Source organism: Schistocerca gregaria, chromosome 4 (assembly GCF_023897955.1).
Source record: "Schistocerca gregaria isolate iqSchGreg1 chromosome 4, iqSchGreg1.2, whole genome shotgun sequence".
Lineage (NCBI taxonomy): Eukaryota > Metazoa > Arthropoda > Insecta > Orthoptera > Acrididae > Schistocerca > Schistocerca gregaria.
The window spans coordinates 36,126,213-36,146,642 of NC_064923.1; the positions used below are offsets into that span (position 1 = coordinate 36,126,213).

General features: G+C 47.4%; 1 protein-coding gene across 3 annotated transcripts in view; it reads left to right on the forward strand.

Annotated features, from left to right (window-relative positions):
• The window catches only part of LOC126266851 (vitellogenin receptor-like), a 294,813-nt gene that overhangs the window by 45,209 nt on the left and 229,174 nt on the right, over window positions 1-20,430 (forward strand). The gene's annotated exons all lie outside the window — the stretch shown is intronic.

Consider the following 20,430-nt stretch of genomic DNA (forward strand, 5'->3'; position numbering starts at 1 on the left):
GTCGAATGAATTAGGCTATCTGTAATTTGATAGGAATTATATTACAAGCGTCTATTTTCATGTATCGGAATATGAATTTGAAATTTCAGTTTTAGCTTCAGGAGAGTAAGGTGCCATGGAAACTAGTCTCGAAACTAGCAAGGAATTCTAAAAGTTAAAAGCCATGTTCTATTTGGGATACTTCTCAGTAACTCAAGACGGCCTGCCCAGGTGGATGTTTTTCCGGCTCACTTCAACATTTCAGCCAGGTAAAGGCACACATGCGGCCATCAGGAAATCAAAGATCCCTAGAAGCTCATTACTGCTGTACAATAATATCCAATGTTACTGAAATTCTCCACGTAGTGCTCAATAAAGTGCAAAATTTAGCCTTTATCAGAATTTGATCCAAACATTCCTGTTGTTGCTGTAGAAAAAATTGGTAGTGTCAAATTCACTAACGAAAGCGTGGAGAGGTTGGACAAGGTTCAGATTTACTTGTTGGTCTATAATTTGATAAATAACTATCAATTCTTGCCTCTGTCCTTAATGAATTTTTAAGAAGTAAAATCTTTCCTTATGTACAGTGTGCTGCTGCCTTTGGGTTTGCCAAGGAACTTTCAACTTCCTTTGTTCCCACACACTCAGCAGCTCTTTCGTTTCAACGAAGCAAATGTTCTTCGTTGAAAATACTAAAGATTGGTTTGGGGAGGTTTGCAGCAATAGTGGAGAAATGGAGCTATGCTGTTCAAAATCTCACCTACCAACCAATCATGGGCACTTCAGGCTTACCATGTTAGGTAATCAGGTAATCCTCATAACAAGCTCAGTCAAATTCAAGGTGTTATCTCCCATCAGGACCTAATGCTGCAAACTGATGAGCTGAGTACTAATCTGGCGTGATGTGGAGTCCATTTTGTTTGCTGCATCCACAAGGGACCCAAGGATATTAGTGGACACTACAGCTTTTATCCTAGCCTTCGATGGTAACATCTTGCCTGAGAAGGTTGTCCTGCTTTTTAGGTGTCCGGCCTTACTTTCCTCCTCTGATGAGATGATGTAAGCTCCAAAGGTTAGGACACACGTCCTCACACTGTTCTAATGAGGCTATCTGTAGTGCATGTGGACAGGTGTTCCATGAGGGCAGCCATTATGACCAACCCCCTCAATTTGCCAACTGTCCATTCACCACAATGCTCAGTGTTTGCGGGAATAGAAAATTAGAGTATTAAACTCTTGACTACGTGTCTTAAACTTGGAAAGACTTCATCCGACTAATATGGTCTCCAATTTTGCGACTGTATGGAACAATCCACACCTCACCCAACGACAATTTCTCGCATGACAACTCCAGGCATTGGTCATTGAACCGTGATTTATTTTAAAAGGATATTCTTAAGAATCTATTTTATTTACTAGCGATTCATCAAGAACATTAACACATTCAATCACACTATGTAAGCATGGAAGTATTTGTTGTTGTCTTCAGTCCAGAGACTGGTTTGATGCAGCTCTCCATGCTACTCTATCCTGTGCAAGCTTCTTCATCTCCCAGTATCTACTGCAACGTACATCCTTCCGAATCTGCTTAGTGTATTCATCTCTTGGTCTCCTTCTACGATTTTTACCCTCCACGCTGCCCTCCAATGCTAAATTTGTGATCCCTTGATGCCTCAGAACATATCCTACCAACCGGTCCCTTCTTCTGGTCAAGTTGTGCCACAAAATCCTTCTCCCCAATTCTATTCAATACCTCATTAGTTATGTGATATAGCCATCTTATCTTCAGCATCCGTCTGTAGCACCATATTTCGAAAGATTCCATTCTCTTCTTGTCCAAACTATTTATCGTCCATGTTTCACTTCCATACATGGCTACACTCCATACAAATACTTTCAGAAACGACTTCCTGACACTTAAATCTATACTCGATGTTAACAAATTTCTCTTCTTCAGAAACGCTTTCCTTGCCATTGCCAGTCTACATTTTATATCCTCTCTACTTCGACCATCCTCAGTTACATTGCTTCCCAAATAGCAAAACTCCTTTACTACTTTAAGCGTCTCATTTCCTAATCTAATTCCCTCAGCATCACCCGATTAAATTTGACTACACTCCATTATCCGCGTTTTGCTTTTGTTGATGTTCATCTTATATCCTCCTTTCAAGACACTATCCATTCCGTTCAACTGCTCTTCCAAGTCCTTTGCTGTCTCTGAAAGAATTACAATGTCATCGGCGAACCTCATAGTTTTTATTTCTTCTCCATGGATTTTAACACCTACTCCAAATTTTGCTTTTGTTTCCTTTACTGCTTGCTCAATATACAGATTGAATAACATCGGGGACAGGCTAAAACCCTGTCTCGCTCCCTTCCCAACCGCTGCTTCCCTTTCATGCCCCTCGACTCTTACAACTACCACCTGCATTCTGTACAAATTGTAAATAGCCTTTCGCTCCCTGTAATTTACCCCTGCCAGCTTCAGAATTTGAAAGACAGTATTCCAGTCAACATTGTGAAAAGCCCTCTTCAAGTCCACAAGTGCTAGAAATGTAGGTTTGCCTTTCCTTAATCTATTTTCTAAGATAAGTCGTAGGTTCAGTATTGCCTCACGTGTTCCAACATTTCTACGGAATCCAAACTGATCTTCGCCGAGGTCGCCTTCTACCACATTTTCCATTCGTCTGTAAAGAATTCGTGTTAGTATTTTGCAGCTGTGGCTTATTAAACTGATTGTTCGGTAATTTTCACATCTGTCAACACCTGCTTTCTTTGGGATTGGAATTATTATATTCTTCTTGAAGTCTGCGGGTATTTAGACTGTCTGATACATCTCGCTCACCAGATGGTAGAGTTTTGTCAGGACTGGCTCTCTCAAGGCCGTCAGTTTCTCCAATGGAATGTTGTCTACTCCGGGGGCCTTGTTTCGACTCAGGTCTTTCAGTGCTCTGTCAAACTCTTCACACAGTATTGTATCTTCCATTTCATCTTCATGTACATCCTCTTCCATTTCCATAATATTGTCCTCAAGTGCATCGCCCTTGTATAGACCCTCTATATACTCCTTCCACCTTTCTGCTTTCCCTTCTTTGCTTAGAACTGGGTTTCCATCTGACCTCTTGATATTCATACAAGTGGCTCTCTTTTCTCCAAAGGTCTCTTTAATTTTCCTGTAGGCAGTATCTATTTTACCCTTAGTGAGATAAGCCTCTACATCCTTACATTTGTCCTCTAGCCATCCCTGCTTAGCCATTTTGCACTTCCTGTCGATCTCATTTTTGAGACGTTTGTGTTCCTTTTTGCCTGCTTCATTTACTGCATTTTTATATTGTCTCCTTTCATCAGTTAAATTCAATATTTCTTCTGTTACCTTCTAGTACCCTTTGTCTTTTTACCTACTTGATCCTCTGCTGCCTTCACTACTTCATCCCTCAAAGCTACCCATTCTTCTTCTATTGTATTTCTTTCCCCAAATCCTGTCAATTGCTCCCTTATGCTCTCCATGAAACTCCGTACAACCTCTGGTTGTTTTAGTTTAGCCAGGTCCCATCTTAAATTCCCACCTTTTTGCAGTTTCTTCAGTTTTAATCTACAGGTCACGACCAATAGATCGTGGTCAGAGTCCACAGCTGCCCCTGGAAATGTCTTACAATTTAAAACCTGGTTCCTAAATCTCTGTCTTATCATTATATAATCTATCTGATACCTTTTAATATCTCCAGGGTTCTTCCATGTATACAACCTTCTCTCATGCTTCTTAAACCAAGTGATAGCTGTGATTAAGTTGTACTCTGTGCAAAATTCTACCAGGCGGCTTCCTCTTTCATTTCTTAGCCCCAATCCATATTCACCTACTACGTTTCCTTCTCTCCCTTTTCCTACTACCGAATTCCAGTCACCCATGACTATTAAATTTTCGTCACCATTCACTATCTGAATAACTTCTTTTATTTGATCATACATTTCTTCAATTTCTTCATCTGCAGAGCTAGTTGGCATATAAACTTGTATTACTGTAGTAGGTGTGGGCTTCGTATCTATTTTGGCCACAATAATGCGTTCACTATGCTGTTTGTAGTAGCTTACCCGCATTCCTATTTTCCTATTCATGATTAAACCTACTCCTGCATTACCCCTATTTGATTTTGTGTTTATAACCCTGTAGTCACCTGACCAGAAGTCTTGTTCCTCCTGCCACCGAACTTCACTAATTCCCACTGTATCTAGCTTTAACCTATCCAGTTCCCTTTTAAAATTTTCTAACCTACCTGCCGGATTAAGGGATCTGACATTCCACGCTCCGATCCGTAGAACACCAGTTTTCTTTCTCCTGATAACGACGTCCTCTTGAGTAGTCCCCGCCCGGAGATCCGAATGGGGGCCTATTTTAACTCCGGAATATTTTACCCAAGAGGACGCCATCATCATTTAATCACACAGTAAAGCTGCATGCCCTCAGGAAAAATTACAGCTGTAGTTTCCCCTTGCTTTCAGCCGTTCGCAGTACTAGTACAGCAAGGCTGTTTTGGTTATTGCTACAAGGCCAGATCAGTCAATCATCCAGACTGTTGCGCCTGCAACTACTGGAAAGGCTGCTGCCCCTCTTCAGGAACCACTCGTTTGTCTGGCCTCTCAACAGATACCCCTTCGTTGTGGTTGCACCTACAGTACGGATATCTGTATCGCTGAGGCACGCAAGCCTCCCCACCAACGGCAAGGTCCATGGTTCAAGGGGGGGGGGGGGGTAGTAAGAAATCTATATAAAATTCTACAAGGTTGGCCAAACAATAGTTAAGATGCTCTACAGTACACAGATACCGCCTCTCAAGATCGTAGGCAATAATATCAAAGTTTCCAAAGATCAAAACATATTTCAGGTATTAGGCAATAAATTCGTTAACATACCAAATCCGACAAACATGACACAGGCAGCTACTAATGTACGGAAGATTGATAGGGAGATTACCGAACAAACCGAACCGCAGCTTACTCTAACCCGCCCTTACTTCACAAGGGAAAAACGGACCACCCGATTTATAAAAAACTACCTTCCCGCGGTGGGAAAACGGAGAAGAATGGTGGGACGACCCCCAAAGGAAATCGGCTGGTGACCTCACCAAGAAAACAAGTAGAATTTAACAAGAGTAAATGAAACAACATATCACCAGTCACTTAACTTATAATAAACTGCGATTTCTCGGAAAGACCTGGCGCAGCACCCCTAGATCGCTCTCCCAAACCGTCCGCTGCCAGCCGCTTCAACGGACGCAGGAAGGCGCGCCGATCTCCCGTCTCACGACGTCGCAGCTCGCACCGGCCAGATTGATGTCGTGGGTTGACCCCTGTTGCTCTCGTGTCGACCGCGAAGTCACTACCCCTCGGTATACACCGTGGCCCACTGGACTCACGTGGCGACCTCACATGCGTTGACACTCAAGACGGACAGGTCATTTTGTGTCTGAGTGTGCGACCGACCAACCGATCTATCCAACCGTCAATGACCATTGTCTAAGCAAACTCGAGCAGACTGGGGGCCTAATGCGCAGACTCAGATGCAGGAACTAAGCCCCGACCAGGCGACCACTCGCTGAATTCTCTTACTGCCGGAGTGGAAAGACTCTAATTTTGCCGGCTTTAAAGGTTGATCCAAACGACAGACGTACTAGCACTCCGAACGACACACTAACTGCCTAACTGCCTAACAAATGCGGACGAGAGACAGACTAGCAAGCTGGCGAGAGAGACTGACCGACTGGTGAGCTTATAGCGCCCCTTAAATGCACGTGAAGAGGCAACCTTTCCTCTTTCCCACCAGAGGGAGACACGAAATGTGCGATTTCCACAGCGGCGCCACCGTCAGATACGGAGGGCGACTGCTTCACACTACGCGCTGCAGCGCGCTCCTCAAAACATCAATTTTTACCACGGCTCAGTCATATTCCAGGGGCCTGTCCTCCACTCTATCTGTTGCGAAAACAATAAACTACGCAACCACGCAAAATAGCAATGATATGCCATATTGTTCCAAAAATATAAACACTCATGGCCTAAATGTTGTCGATCCGTCTGTATACTTACTCTGCGAACCACTGTGATGGCACAGTGCCAGTTATTAGGGCTTACTCCTTCATTCGTGCACGGAGCGTGGGAAGAATGATTGATTACATGCATCCACGAGTGTTATAAACTAATATTTTCTTTCAATCCCTACAGGAGTGATATGTAGGGGGTTGTAGTGTATCGTCTCCATTCAAAGTAGGTTCTCAAAACTCAGGATAGACTATTTTCGAGTCTGCCAATTCACTTGCTTCAGCATGTCACTCTGCCAGGTAAGAAACCTGTTACCATTCGTGCTGCCCTTCTGACATGTTCAGTACACCTGTTCCATGTGGTACAGGTGCCACATACACTTCAGTAGGTGATTTCTAAGCAGCCTCCTTTGCAAACTGCATTCCCAGTGTTCTACCAATAAACAGAAGTCTACCACATCCTCAACCCACAACTGCCCCCTCCCCCCCTCCTGCCCCCTCCCAATCCACTTTCGCCGCTCTTCTTTTCCCTTCCATGCTGCATGTCTGTCCTCTTGCTGACCCCCCACCCCCCTATCCCCTCTCTTGGGACATGCCTGGGTGTTTTTGGAAATAAATTATTGATTTTCGATAGTCAATATCAGAATACTCTCCACTGTTTTCTTTCTTTCTTTCTTCACCTCCTATCCTTCCTCCACATTTGAGATTCCTCTTTTTCTTCTTCCTCCCTGTGTGCTCCTTAAGGACAGACCATGTGTCAGACATTAATAGGTGACTGGGTAATGAGTAATTCCCAGCCCCAGGTCGATAGGTAAGGTTCATACATACCTCTGGTAAAGGCCAGGCCCAGGGAGGGGTGATTGCCTGACCTGCTACCTTCCCAAATTGCCGATTAGTCCCTCTGTCAGGTGTTGGGGAGGTGTTACCAATCACCTAAGGTGGTTGCACCCATTTCTGAAGGGAGCCCCAGGTCGACAGAGCCTGCCATTGGAGATGCTGTAAATATTGGGATTTTCTTGCAATGAGCCAATCACCTTCAGTCAATGATCACTAAACATGAACGGAAAGAGGTTATTAATTCAGACCCTGCCACCTGCACCAAGGTTCCTTGTGGTGCATGTACTGAAGACGGTCAATCCTTTGCTATGGGCTCTCATTGAAGCAATGGCCTGTTGCTTTTGAGACTGCTTCTGATTCTCATGCACAACTACTGCTTTCAGCACTTCGTGTTGGGGCCCATGAAATGCTGCTCAATAGTCTGACCAAAGAAGAAATCCAAATGTACATCTATGATCAGGGTGTCATTGCCGTCCATCAGGTGAGAAAACAAGTAGATGCCTCCTTAGTGCCCACATGCACTCTTACTCACTTTGATAGAGTGGCCCTCAAAGATCAAATCAGGTTATGAACCTGATGGGCTGCTGCCAGTGTTATTGTTACAACTACACTAGTCCTGTCAACATCCAGACAAATGAGTAACCTGTGGTAGGAATGCCCAAAAGGGCAATTGTCTGCCTGCTCCTCGTGTGGGTTCAGAGCTTAGGATAGGCCCAAGGTATTCCTGTCTGTTGTAAGAGGCGACTAAAAGGAGTGTCTCACTTTTTAGCCCTACGAGTTCAGGTCCCATTTTATGGTTTGACTTGCCACTTTCAAAAGTGGGCCATGTGGGGAACGATGCCTTACATGTTGCACGAGTTATCATAGTGCCCTTAGATTCGATCTCCTGTATCCCTTGTCATGGCTTTGCATCTCCACCTGCGATTCCACTACTTGGGTGAGAACACTATCTGGGGGATATATTGATTTCTCTGCACCCAATATCCAGCACAGTAGCCAGTCTGTTGTGGTGGGACTGTCATGTACTCATTTGCTGGTAGCCCCTGACAACACAGGGGTCTCACTGAGCTGCAAACTCCCCACATATGCGAAGGAGTAGATGCCTGTCTTCCTGGGGTATCAGGGTTCCCGGCAATGACCATCATGCCAGTTGGCCTTTGCTGTGACTGGGTGGTACCTGTGGGGAGAACCCCTGATCGGAGTGGGTGGCATCAGGGCGGATGATCCGCAATGAAGAGGACTGTATGCCACCAGCAGTCTCTAAGAAGGGCAAGATCGACTACAATGCCGACAGGAATGGCTGTAAATAGTTTCCCTCCTTCGCTACACCATGGGAGGAAGTAGGGCTACAGAATGGAGAGAGCCATATTTGCCTCTGTTTTTAGTCTGTAGCAGAGCTGATGGGGACTCCTGTTACCTTATCTTGAGGATAAATTTGGAGATGTTACAGCGCTGTCCAAGTTGCGAAACGGCGCAGTCTTCGTTCAGACAGCATCTCCAGCCTAATCCCCAGCGTTACTCACCTGTGACAAGCTGGGTGACATACCTGTTTCCATCACTCCCCATAAAAGCCTCAAATGTGGTCCAAGGGATCATTTTCCATAGCGATCTCCTCTTGTAGTCTGAAGACGAGCTTAGCGCAAATTTAGAACGGTGCGGTCTTGTTCATCCGAGTTTACAGGAGACCCAAAGATAACAGGGTTGCTACCGGTGCCTTCATCTTAACCTTTGAGGATCATTCATTGCCTGAAAAGGTCAAGGTTATGGTTTACGCTGTAACGTTAAACCATATGTTCCTCCCCCTACGTGGTGCTTTGTGTTGCACGTTCAGGCACGTCTTCCTGCGGCACTTCCTGCAGAACAACAGCCGCCTCCAGCTCCTCTTGTGTGGAATGGGTCCCTTGGGGCCCTCTCTACTTACTGCCATGGCGGACACTCGCCAGTGGCTCAAGGAGCCAAAAGCTGCTGTACGATGAGCTTCAGACTTCCTCCATGCCTTAAGCTGCTTCAGAGAAATCTTCCCAGCAAGGCCCTAAAGAGAAGCGAAAGAGCAAGCAAACTAAGTAGTATTCTGCTAAGAAACCCTCTGGTGGCCCCAACACCACTCCCTGCAATTTTGCAGTTGAGGATGCGATGGAGATCTTAGCGTCCCCTGTCGACCTGGATCTCACTGATGCCTCATCTAACATAGAAATATCTAAAAATACCCAATCAGTGGCAGCAGGTGACCTTGAGGCATAATCTGCCTGCTTGCGCACTTTATGCCTTCCCAGCCTCACGATAATGTTACCCTTCAGTGGAAATTAAGCGGTTTTTTCTACCACTTGGCTGAACTATGGCAAATGTTAAGCTTTACGCCTGCTTTCTGCATTGCCCTTCAGTAAATCTGGTTCCCGGAAATGCGGACCCCTGCCCTCTGTGGCTATAGGAGATATTACAAGAACCATAGTGACTAATAGTGTCAGGTGGAGTTGTCTGTCCTGAACTCAGTATGCCGTGAACCTGTGCCCCTTCAAACCCCTCTTGAAGCTGTGGCTGTCAGGATCAGAATGACGCTGGAAATAACTGTCTGCAACGTACATCTTCCTCCAGATGGTGCAGTGTCCCTGATCGCATTGGCTGCCATGATTGATCTACTCCCTAAAACGTTCCTACTTTTGGGAGATTTTGGCGCTCATAACCCCATGTGGAGTGGCACCGTGCTTACTAGTAGTGGCAGAGATCTCGAAAATTTGCTGTCACAACTCGACCTCGACCTGTGCCTTTTAAATACAGGTGCCCCTACACATTTCAGTGTTTTTGAAGGACATCATCTTTACACCAGAGACTGTTAAGTTTTTATTACACACTGTTGAAATTTCGGCCTTAGGCCATTATCAAGTGCTGATATTACAGCTTTCAGCCCTGTCAACGTAACGTAAGCTGATACAAGTCTTAAAGCCGTAATATCAGCACTTGGTAATGGCCTAAGGCCGAAATTGCAATAGTGTGCAATAAAAAATTATAACAGTCACTGACGTCAAGATGATGCCCTTCAACAATTTTTTAGACTGTGAATCCCAACTACAACAAGTGTATACATTTCATTGTGGCACGCGGCACATATTCAACCATTGATATCTTGGTTTGCAGTCCTGGCCTTCTATCTATCCACTGGAGAGAACAAAACGGCCTGTGTGGTAGTGGCCGCTTCCCCATCTTCCTATCACTGCCCCAGCGTCAGGCCCATGGGCGCCTGTGTAGATGGGCTTTAAACTAGGTAGACTGGGTTGCTTTCAAATCTGCTGTCACTGTTGAATCTCCCCCACATGTTAACATTCATGCGATCCCCCTGCGGGTCTGGGGTAAGAATAGGACTGAGGTATTCATGCCTGTCGTAAGAGGTGACTAAAAGGAGTCCATTCCCCTCAAGGGGTAGTTTGTACCTGCATGCAGAGACGGATCGTTCGATGACTTACATTTGTGGTCATTTTAGTTTTTTGCGTATTCTGGTTTCTTCCTTCCTTCCTTCCTTCCTTCCTTCCTTCCCTCCTTCCTTCGTTTGTTTCCTTTCTTTGCCCATCTCCCTCTCACTGTCTTCCTTACTTTTTACCTTGCCTTCTTCCCACTGCCTTCTTCCCACTGCCTTCTTCCCACTGCCTTCTTCCCCACCCTATGGTCTCTGCCTCAGTGTTTGAGACAGTCTGTCCATTCTCTCACTCTCCCTTTTTTCTACCTATTCTTCTTTCCTCCCTGTGCGAGCCTGCAGGCTGAACCACGCGTTTGCACGCGTAGCTGCTGACGGGGTAAAGCGTAATTCCCCGCCCTGGGTAGACAAGTAGGGCCCCTGTATACCCCCTGGTAAAGGCCAGGCCCGGGAAGGGGTGACTGCCCGAGCTGACACCTTCCGACCATGCCAATCTGTCCCTCCGTCCGTTTCTCAGGAGATGTGACCTGAGGTGTAAACGTTCACCGTAGGCAGGAGTGCCCTCTGAGAGGGTTCCCACAAGGAAGGAGCGCGCCATCGGAGACTCTAGCAATCATGGGGGATTCATCCGCAATGGATTTCTCTTTCCCTCTCGACTCCTGCCCAAAAACGGAAACTTGACCAGCCACCATTGACAAAAGTATTACTACCTGCCCCAAACTTCCTCGTAGTTTCTAAATCTGCGGATGGAAAGGATTTTTCATCTGTCAACCCTTTCGTTATTCAGAAGGGCGTGGATGCCATAGCCGGACCTGTCAAGTCTTGTACCAGGATGCATAATGGTACCTAGTTGTTGGAAACTGAGAGCCCCTTTCAGGCACAAAAACTTATTCGGGCCACATTCCTGTACACGTTCCCTGTCTGGGTGGAGGCTCACCGCACTATGAATTCGTCGCTTGGTGTGGTATCTACTAGATCACTCGACGGATTGACTGACAAGGAGATTCAGTCTTCCCTCGCTGAGCAGGGCGTGACGGCTGTTGTCCATAGGGTCATTAAAAAGGTCGACAATGACCTTGTACTGACCCGGACACTTCTGTTGACCTTTGATGGTGTTCAGCTGCCGCCGCGCATCAAAGCGGGCTAGGAGGTTATTTCTGTTCGCCCCTATGTCCCGACACCTATGCGCTGCCACCACACCCGCCAGTCTTGTTCTAATGCGGCTGAATGAGTCACTTGTGGCAGGGACGCCCATGAGGGTGACTGTCCACCTCCGTCTCCTCGTTGCGTGAACTGTCAGGGTGACAATGCAGGTTCCTCTCGCGACTATCCCATCTAAAAGAATGAACGCTGTATACAGGAAATTTGGGTCAAAGAGAAAGTGTCCACCTCGGCTGATCGCAAGCTTTTTGCTAGTAGGAAGCCAACGCTGCTCCCAGTGGGGAAATACAGTACCGTCGTCGCCTCCCCTCTCCTTGGACTACCATGGAGATATCGGCACAGACATGCGATCTAACCTTTAGCACTACGGTCGTCCGTTCGGCCAGTGCTAAGATCGCCCGGCCGACGGCTCCTCTTCCTCCCGTCATCCCTCACACAAGCACCTTCATCAGCTTCTGCCAAGTCGAAGACCCAGAAGTCAGATGCACGGGACTTCAAGAAGGAACTGTCTCGTGCAGACCGCCTACGTACCTCAAACTCCCAGCCATCGATCAGAACTCCGACTAAACGACTTTCCAAGAAGGCTCATAGGAAGCAATGTCTTCCTTCTCCGCCACGGCGCGTTTCTTCTCCTGCGCCACCCAGCGGTTGCCGCCCCAGGCCGTCATCCGTTTCGTGTGGCCGCACTGCTGGAAGCTGAACATCTGGCCGTTCACCGGCAGAGGAAGCTGCTCCTCCCGACCATCTTCACATGGTGGCCGACGAACCTATTGAAAAATGGACGATGACTCTAAGCCTATTGGTAGCGGCAGCAGTGCTTGCTCGAAGCCAGGCCCTCAGTGCCTTCGAGGTGACCCCTTCTTGCATCTTTTTTGTTTTTCTTCTCACGATGGCACTTCATTGGAATATTTGCGGCATTCGCTGCAACCGAGAGTACTTATAGTTGCTGGTACGCTTGCATTGTCCGCTCGTCGTAGCTCTCCAGAAAACGAAGCTATGCCCATGCGATCAAATTGACTTGGCACACTATGCGTCTGTGCGTTTTGACCTACTCCCTGTGGCAGCTATTCCGGCTCATGGAGGGGTTATGTTGCTGGTCCGGGATGATATCTACTATGATCGCATCACATTGCACACCGATCTGCAGGCAGTTGCTGTCTGAATTACTCTCCTCACTTTTACATTTTCCATTTGTACCGTTTACACTCCATCGTCATCTGCCGTTACTAGGGCAGACATGATGCAAATTATTGCTCAGCTGCCTGCTCCATTTTTTTTTTTGACGGTAGACTTCAATGCCCACCATCCCCTTTGGGGCTCTCCAGCATCCTGCCCGAGAGGCTCCCTGTTAGCAGACCTTTTCAACCACCTCAATCTTGTCTACCTCAATACTGGCACCGCTACTTTTCTTTCGGACACAACACACACCTATTTCCATTTAGACCTCTCTATATGTACTACCCAACTTGCATGTCGGTTTGAGTGGTACGCTCTTTGTGATACGTATTCGAGCGACCACTTCCCTTGTGTTACCAGTCTCCTGCACCATAACACATCTCTATGCTCAACTTGTTGGAACATCTACAAAGCAGACTGGGGGCTCATCTCTTCCAGGGCGACATTTCAGGATCAAACCTTCGCAAGCTGCGATAGTCAGGTCACACACCTCACAGAAGTCATTCTCACTGCTGCTGAATATTCCATCCCTCATACTACTACTACTACTACTACTACTACTACTACTCCCTGTCGCGTACTGGTTCCTGGTGGACCGCATTATGTAGAGACACTATTCGTGCTCGTCAGCGTGCTTAACACACCTTTAAACGCCACCCTACGATGGCGAATTGTATCAGCTGTAAACGATTACGTGCCAGTTGGGCTGCTTTCACAAGCTCCTACAACAGTTCTGTTGTCTGGGGTAGCCTGCGCCAGCTATCTGGCACTAAGGTCCACTCACCAGTTTCTGGCTTGACGGTCGCGAATGACGTCCTTGTGGCCCCTGAGGCTGTCTCCAATCCCTTCGGCCGATTTTTCGCATGAAAGGTATAATGCCCCATTCATTATGCGGGAGCTCTAAAGTGCACTTCCCCGGTCAGTCATCCGCTCTGGGGCCTGATTCTATTCATATTCAGATGCCGAAGAACCTTTCTCCTGTGGGTAAAGGTTTTCTTCTTCGTACTTATAATCGCATCTGGATTGAAGGTCATGTTCCCACATGCTGGCGTGAATCTTTTGTTGTCCCGATTCCTAAGCCAGGGAAGGACAAGCACTTGCCTTCCAGTTATCGACCTATTTCCCTTACCAGCTGTGTCTGTAAGGTGATGGAACGAATGGTTAACTCTAGTTTGGTTTGGCTGCTCGAATCTCGACACCAACATACCAATGTACAATGTGGATTTCGTAGGCGCCGCTCTGCTGTTGACCATCTGGTTACCTTGTCGACTTTCATAATGAATAACTTCTTGCGGAAGCGCCAGACAGTGGCCGTGTTTCTTTATTTGGAGAAGCATACGACACCTGTTGGAGGGTGGGCATTCTCCGCACCATGCATACATGGGGCCTTCGCGGTCGCCTCCCTCTTCTTATTCCTGCTTTTTTAATGGATTGAAAGTTCAGGGTATGTGTAGGTTCTGTCCTGTCAGACGCCTTTCGCCAGGAGAATGGGGTGCAATAGGGCTCAGTCTTGAGCGTCGCTCCCCATAGCAATCAATCCAATAATGTGATTGCCCACCGTCCTTACATCTCGGTACCGTTGCTCTCCCATTCGTGATGACAAAAACATTTTTAGGTCTTACATTTGACAGGAATCTTAGCTGGTCTCCACATGTCATATTTGGCTGCCCGTTGTACCGATTCCCTAAATTTCCTCATTGTTCTCAGCGGTACATCTTGGGGGCTGGATCGAACCGTCCTACTTCGCCTATATCGGTCGATCATCTGCTCAAAGCAGGATTATGGGAGCTTTGTATACTCCTCTGCACGGCCCGTCCATCTTACACCACCTCAACTTATACATCACCGGGGTTTACGTCTTGCGATCGGAGCGTTCTATACTATTTCCATCGAGAGTCTTCAAGCTGAAGCCAGTGAATTGCAACTAACCTACCGGCGCGATATACTGCTTTGTCAGTATGCCTGTCAGCTCTTATCAATGCCTAACCACCCGTCTTATCGTTCCTTTTTGGCGACTCTCTCGACTGTTGATACGGGTTGTATGTCTCTGCCCTGCTACCCCCTGGAGTTCGCTTTCGTCGCCTCCTTCAGCACCTTGATTTTTCACTCCCTGCAACCTTTCGAGTGGGCGAGAGCCAAACTCCAGGCTCAGGTTCGCTTTCATCTTGACCTCAGCTCGCTCCCAAGGGAGGTTACCCCCAGCTCGGTACACCGCTCCCGTTTTGTCGAACTTCATTCAAAGTTCATTAATACTATCTTCATTTATACAGATGGCTCTAAGACCAATGACTTGTCGGGTGTTCTTTTATTGTCAGGGCACACAGTTTGAAATACCGGCTCCATGACCATTGTTCAGTCTTCACAGCTGAGGCGTTTACCCTCTACCAGGCTGTTCTTTACATCCGCCGCCACCGACTTTCTGCTTATGTCATCTGCTCTGATTCCCTGAGCACCATCCAGAGCCTCAGAGATCCGTATCCGATTCACCCTTTCGTGCACCGGATCCAACGCTCTTGTCAGCAGCTGGCAGAAGACAGTTCTCCGGTTACCTTTATGTGGGTTCCCAGCAATGTCGGTATCCCTGGGAACGAAGCTGCAGATGCCATGGCCAAGGCTGCAGTCTTCCAGCCCTGGACAGCTTCTTGTTGTGTGCCTTCATTTGATTTTAGCAGGGTCATTTGTCAGCGTGTTTTATCGCTGTGGCATGCCGATTGGTCTACACTTACTGAAAACAAGCTTCGGGCCTTGAAACCTCTCCGCATGGCTTGGACGGGAGGAGGTCGTTTTGGCCCAGTTACGGATTGGACACTGCAAGTTCAGCCATCGTCGTCTGCTGACGGCTGCGCCGGCGCCATATGCTAACGGCTCGCCACATTTTAACGTCCTGTCCGAATTTTAATACACTGCGTATTGATCTTGGCCTGCCATATACTCTGGATGAAATTTTAGCAGATGACCCAGGAGCAGCTGCTCGCTTTCTTCGTTTTATCCACTTGACAAACCTGTCCAAGGACATTTGATGATGCTGTTTTCTTTTAATCCCGTGCCTGTTAATGTGCCTTTTATAGTGTTGTCCTTTTTAGTTGCTTTTTTTTTTAACATTGTGCCTCGCAGTGCAATCATAATTTAGTCTGGGCGCTGATGATATCTGTAGTTGTGCGCCCTAAACCCCCCCCCCCCCCAAAAAAAAATGGATGTGGTTGTGCAGGCCACTAAAACGATCGTTTCTGCGACAAAATGCGATCGCTTTTTTTTATGGTGCCCCCATCGAAAGGCAGTATGTTGGTGGTCACCGGAAGCCGCTGAGGCAATTATAGAGCCTTGGTGAGCTCAATATCGGCATAAGAAGCAACCTTCCCTGGAGCACCTCATAGCATTTAAATTGCTCCATGACAGCATTCGCCAGCTTATCAAAAGGTGGAAACAGGTGTGTTGGGAGAGGTATATCTCGACCATTGGGTGCCATTTCACCTTCCCAGCTCTGGGCAAACATCAAACTAGTTACTGGGTATGAGACCCCAACAGGTGTTAACATAAATGGCGTGTTACCTACTGATGCAAACAGATTGCCGAGCCCTTTGCGCCGAGCCCTTTGCCTCAGAGACTTACACCCCATCCTTTCGCACTCCCAAATGGTGGATGGAAGGGCAAGTTCTCTTGTTCACTACACGCCACGGTGGACCCTATAATTCCATGTTTAGAGAGTGGGAGCTTGTCCTACTGGCTCTGTGGCAGGGCGGTTTCCACCTGGGTCGCTGTATCACTGATAATCTTGTCCCTTGAGTCTGTCATCCTAACAGTTTTCCAGACACACTTTTTTGCAGTCTTATTTGATGTACGAAAAGTGTATGGCACCACATAGCTGCATCATATCCTCGCCACATTAGACCTGCTCCCGATTTTTATCCAGAATTTCCTGTCACTTCATACTTTCCGTTTCCAAGTTGGTGCCTCCACTCCGCTCTACGCCCTCCGCTACACTACACTACACTACACTACTCCTTACTCCTTACTCTACTCTACTCAGAGTGGGGTCCTGCAGGGCTCTGTACTGTGTGCCTCTCTTTTCATGTACAGTCTAGCAGGAGCTCGAGGGCTGTCCGTCTCGCTCTCTCTGTATGCAAAAGACTTCTGCATTTCATACTGCTTTAGCAGTACTGGTGATGCTGAGCAGCGCCTGCAGGGAGCCATCCACAAAGAACAGTCATGGGCTCCAGTTTTCGGCGTCAAAATCGTGTATGCACTTCTGTTGGCATCATACCATTCATCTGGAACCAGAACTTTACCTTACTGACCATCCACTTACTGTAGTGGAGACATATCGATTTTCAGGACTTTTTTCCGAAGCCTGATTGACTTAGCTTTTTCACCTTTGTCAGTTCAAGCGCATGTGCTGGCAGCACCTCAGTGTCCTCTGCTGCCTGAGAAACAACTGGGGTGCAGATAGCTCTACGCTGCTGCAGCTCTACAGAGCCATTGTTCAATCCCAGACTATGGGTCTCTGGTTTATGGTTCGGCAGCACCCTCAGTGGTGTGTTTACTCAACCCACTGCACCACTGTGGTGTTCGACTAGCGACAAGAGCTTTTAGGACGAGTCTGGTGACCAGCGTGCTGGCGGAGGTTGGAGTTCCTCCATTGCAGGTAAGACGTTTACAGCTGCTCACCAGCTACATTGTACACATTCATAGTTCTCCTACACATGAGATTTGCAGTCTCCTTTTCCCACCTGCGGTGGTTCATCTCCCGCATCCGTGGCCCAGGTCCGTGTCCAATCCCTTCTATCTGAACTGAAGTCCTTGCCTTTACCACCTACACTCGAGATCCATACGTGTACACCTCCATGATGTACAACTAGCTCGCGGCTGCACCTGGACCTTTCACATGGCCCAAAGGACTCAGTTAGTCCTGTGGCTCTTCGCTGTCCCTTCCTCTATATTCTTGACACATAGTGAGTCCATGAAGCGGTTTACACAGATGGCTCAATGGCTGATTGTCATGTCAGCTTCATGTATGTCCATGGAGGACATATTGAATAGCATTCCTTACCCAATGGTTGCAGTGTTTTCACTGCCGAACTGATGGCTGTATCCCGTGCTCTTGAGCACATCCTTTCATGCCCTGGGGAGTCGTTTCTTCTGTGTACTGGCTCCTTGAGCAGCCCACAAGCTATCGACCAGTGCAACCCTCGTCATCCTTTGATAGGGACCATCCAGGAGTCCATCTATGCCCTGGAACGGTCTGGTCGTTCCGTGGCGTTTTTGTGGACTGTAGGACACGTCGGAATCGCAGGCAACGAACTTGCCGACAGGCTGGCCAAACAGGTTACACGGCAGTCCTCCATGCGGGCCCCTCGCAGGGACTCTGTGGTTGTCTGCTGGCTCCACATTGGCCACATTTGGGTGACCCACGGCTACTTCCTGCGCCGGAAGACCCGCCTGGGTCGATGCGACACCTGGCTGACAGTGGCCCATATTCTGGTGCACTGTCTGACTTTGACTGCTCTGCGACGAAATATTGTTACCGGACTCGTTGGCGCTAATTTTATCTGACAACGCCTCATTGGCTGATTTAAAGTTCAAATTTGGCGCCACACTCTCTGGTGAACAAATGAACACTGATTGGGCTGGGATACACAACAAACCACAATCACAGTATGTTCTGGTGAAGTGAAAAGTGTTTTACTAAGTCTTTTGTGGAAAATACGTCTGCATCACAACACCTCACCATGATGCGGAGAATGAAAGTGATTGCCACACGAAAACGTCAGAAAAGAAGAATATAGGCGCGAAAACATCGCGACAAACTAAATCGCATTCTGGAAGGTAGGTTAACTCCCAGCACAAAACTTTCTCATGAACATTAGTTTGTTGCAGATGACAAGCTACCTGTAGTAATTAACACACAAATGATCCGGAAAATTCATGCACACCAAATGTAAAAGATATTTACGTAAAGAACGATTGTTTGAACTAAACACCCACGTAATTTTATAAGCAACAAAGGGGCTTTACGGCTGCTCTTAGAATCGCAGTATCCACTTGTTTTCTCTGCCTCCAGGAAAAAAAAATTGAAATGACCACATTGAGCTTATGTATTTCTACCCAGTCCGTTTTGTCCCCCCCCCCCCCCCCCCCCCCACGCCCGAGGTCCGCATTCCATCTAGTGCTGCTTGTACAGGATGTTGATAGTCAATCCATCTACCTGACTACCTGCCTTCAAGCAGTTGCAGTTCGCCTTCTCCTTCCTCACCTGACTTTTCCCTTTGTACTGTTCACATCCTTCTGTCATTAGATGCCACCAGCGCAGACTTTCTCCAGTTTATTGGGCAGGTACCTCACCCCCTTCCTGCTGTTTGGTGACTTTAAGGTGCATTATCTGCTTTGGGTTTCTGTCAGAGGGACCCCTCTTTGCTGTCCTCCTTAATCAACTTAACCTCTTCCTCTTTAACATAGGAGCACCCACATTCCTATCAGACTCCACACGCATATTCCCATTTGGACCTATTCTTCTGCACTGCTCAGCTTGCCCACCATCTCGAGTGGTCCGTTCTGACAAATGCTCGAGCGACCATCGCCTCTGTGCTGTCCATTTATTCACTCCTACCCCACATGTGCACACTCAAATAGCAGCTTACTGACGTTAACTGGAGGCTTTACTCCTCCATAGCGACCTTCGATGCATAGCATTATCCCAGTTGTGATCATCAGGTGGAATATATTACAAACATTATCCTTAGCGCCGCAGAATGCTCTATTCCTCGTACTTCCACTTTACCACACTTTTCTGGTCCCTTGGTTGAGAGGCGTGCCACAACGCAATTGGCGCATGGAGACATGCTCTCTGTGTTTGCAAGTCATCTTACGGTGCCAAACTGCATTCATTATAAACAGATGAGTGCACAGCGTTGTCAGATTCTTTGGGATAGCAAAAATGCTAACTTGATTTCGTTCACTACCTTTTTAATAGTTCCACTTCCTTTTCCGTTGTGTGAGCCAACCTCTGACAGCTCTCTGGGACCAAGAACCATTCCCAATTTCCGGCCTGACAGTTGCATACGATGTCATTGTGGACACACCTTAGACCGCCATTTTGCGGACGTTTCGAGTTCCTCCCACTATCACCCCGCCTCCCTCCATAAGAAACGAGCGGAGGAGGCTAAGGCGATGCCCTTTTCTTATCAGAATCGTGAGTGCTAAAATGCCGCCTTTACTATGAGGTAGCTAGATCATGCTCTTACTTCATCCCGATCTTCCACCCCAGGGCCAGACGCCATCCACATTCAGATGTTGCAGCACCTTTCCCTTGTGGGCAAGCACTTTATGCTTAATATGCACAACCACATCTGGGCAGAGAGAACGCTTCCCAGACTCTGGCCTGAAGCAACTATCATACCAATACCTAAGTAAAGTAACGAAAAACACCTTCCTTCTAACTACCGCCCCATTTCTCTCGCCAGTTGTTTGTGCAAGGTGATGGAACATATGATTCACGCCCAGCTGGTATGGTGGCTCAAGCGTTGCAATTTACTAACCACTGTACAGTGGTATTTTGTGTGTGTGTCGCACTGCAGTTGACCATGAATGGTTTTCGGCAGAAATCCCAGATTGTGGCCATGCTTTTCGATAGGAACAAAGCCTATGACTTCTCCTGGAGGACTGGTATTCTCCGTACTCTGTACCAGTGGGGGCTTCTGTGGCAGCACGCCCCATTTCCTTCAGGAATTTTTAAGAGACTTAGCTTTCAAGGTACGTGTTCGTTCTGCCTCGTCACACATGTAACCAGGAAAAGTGTGCATCAGGGTTCCGTTCTGAGCGTCGTCCTCTTTGCTGTCGCCATTA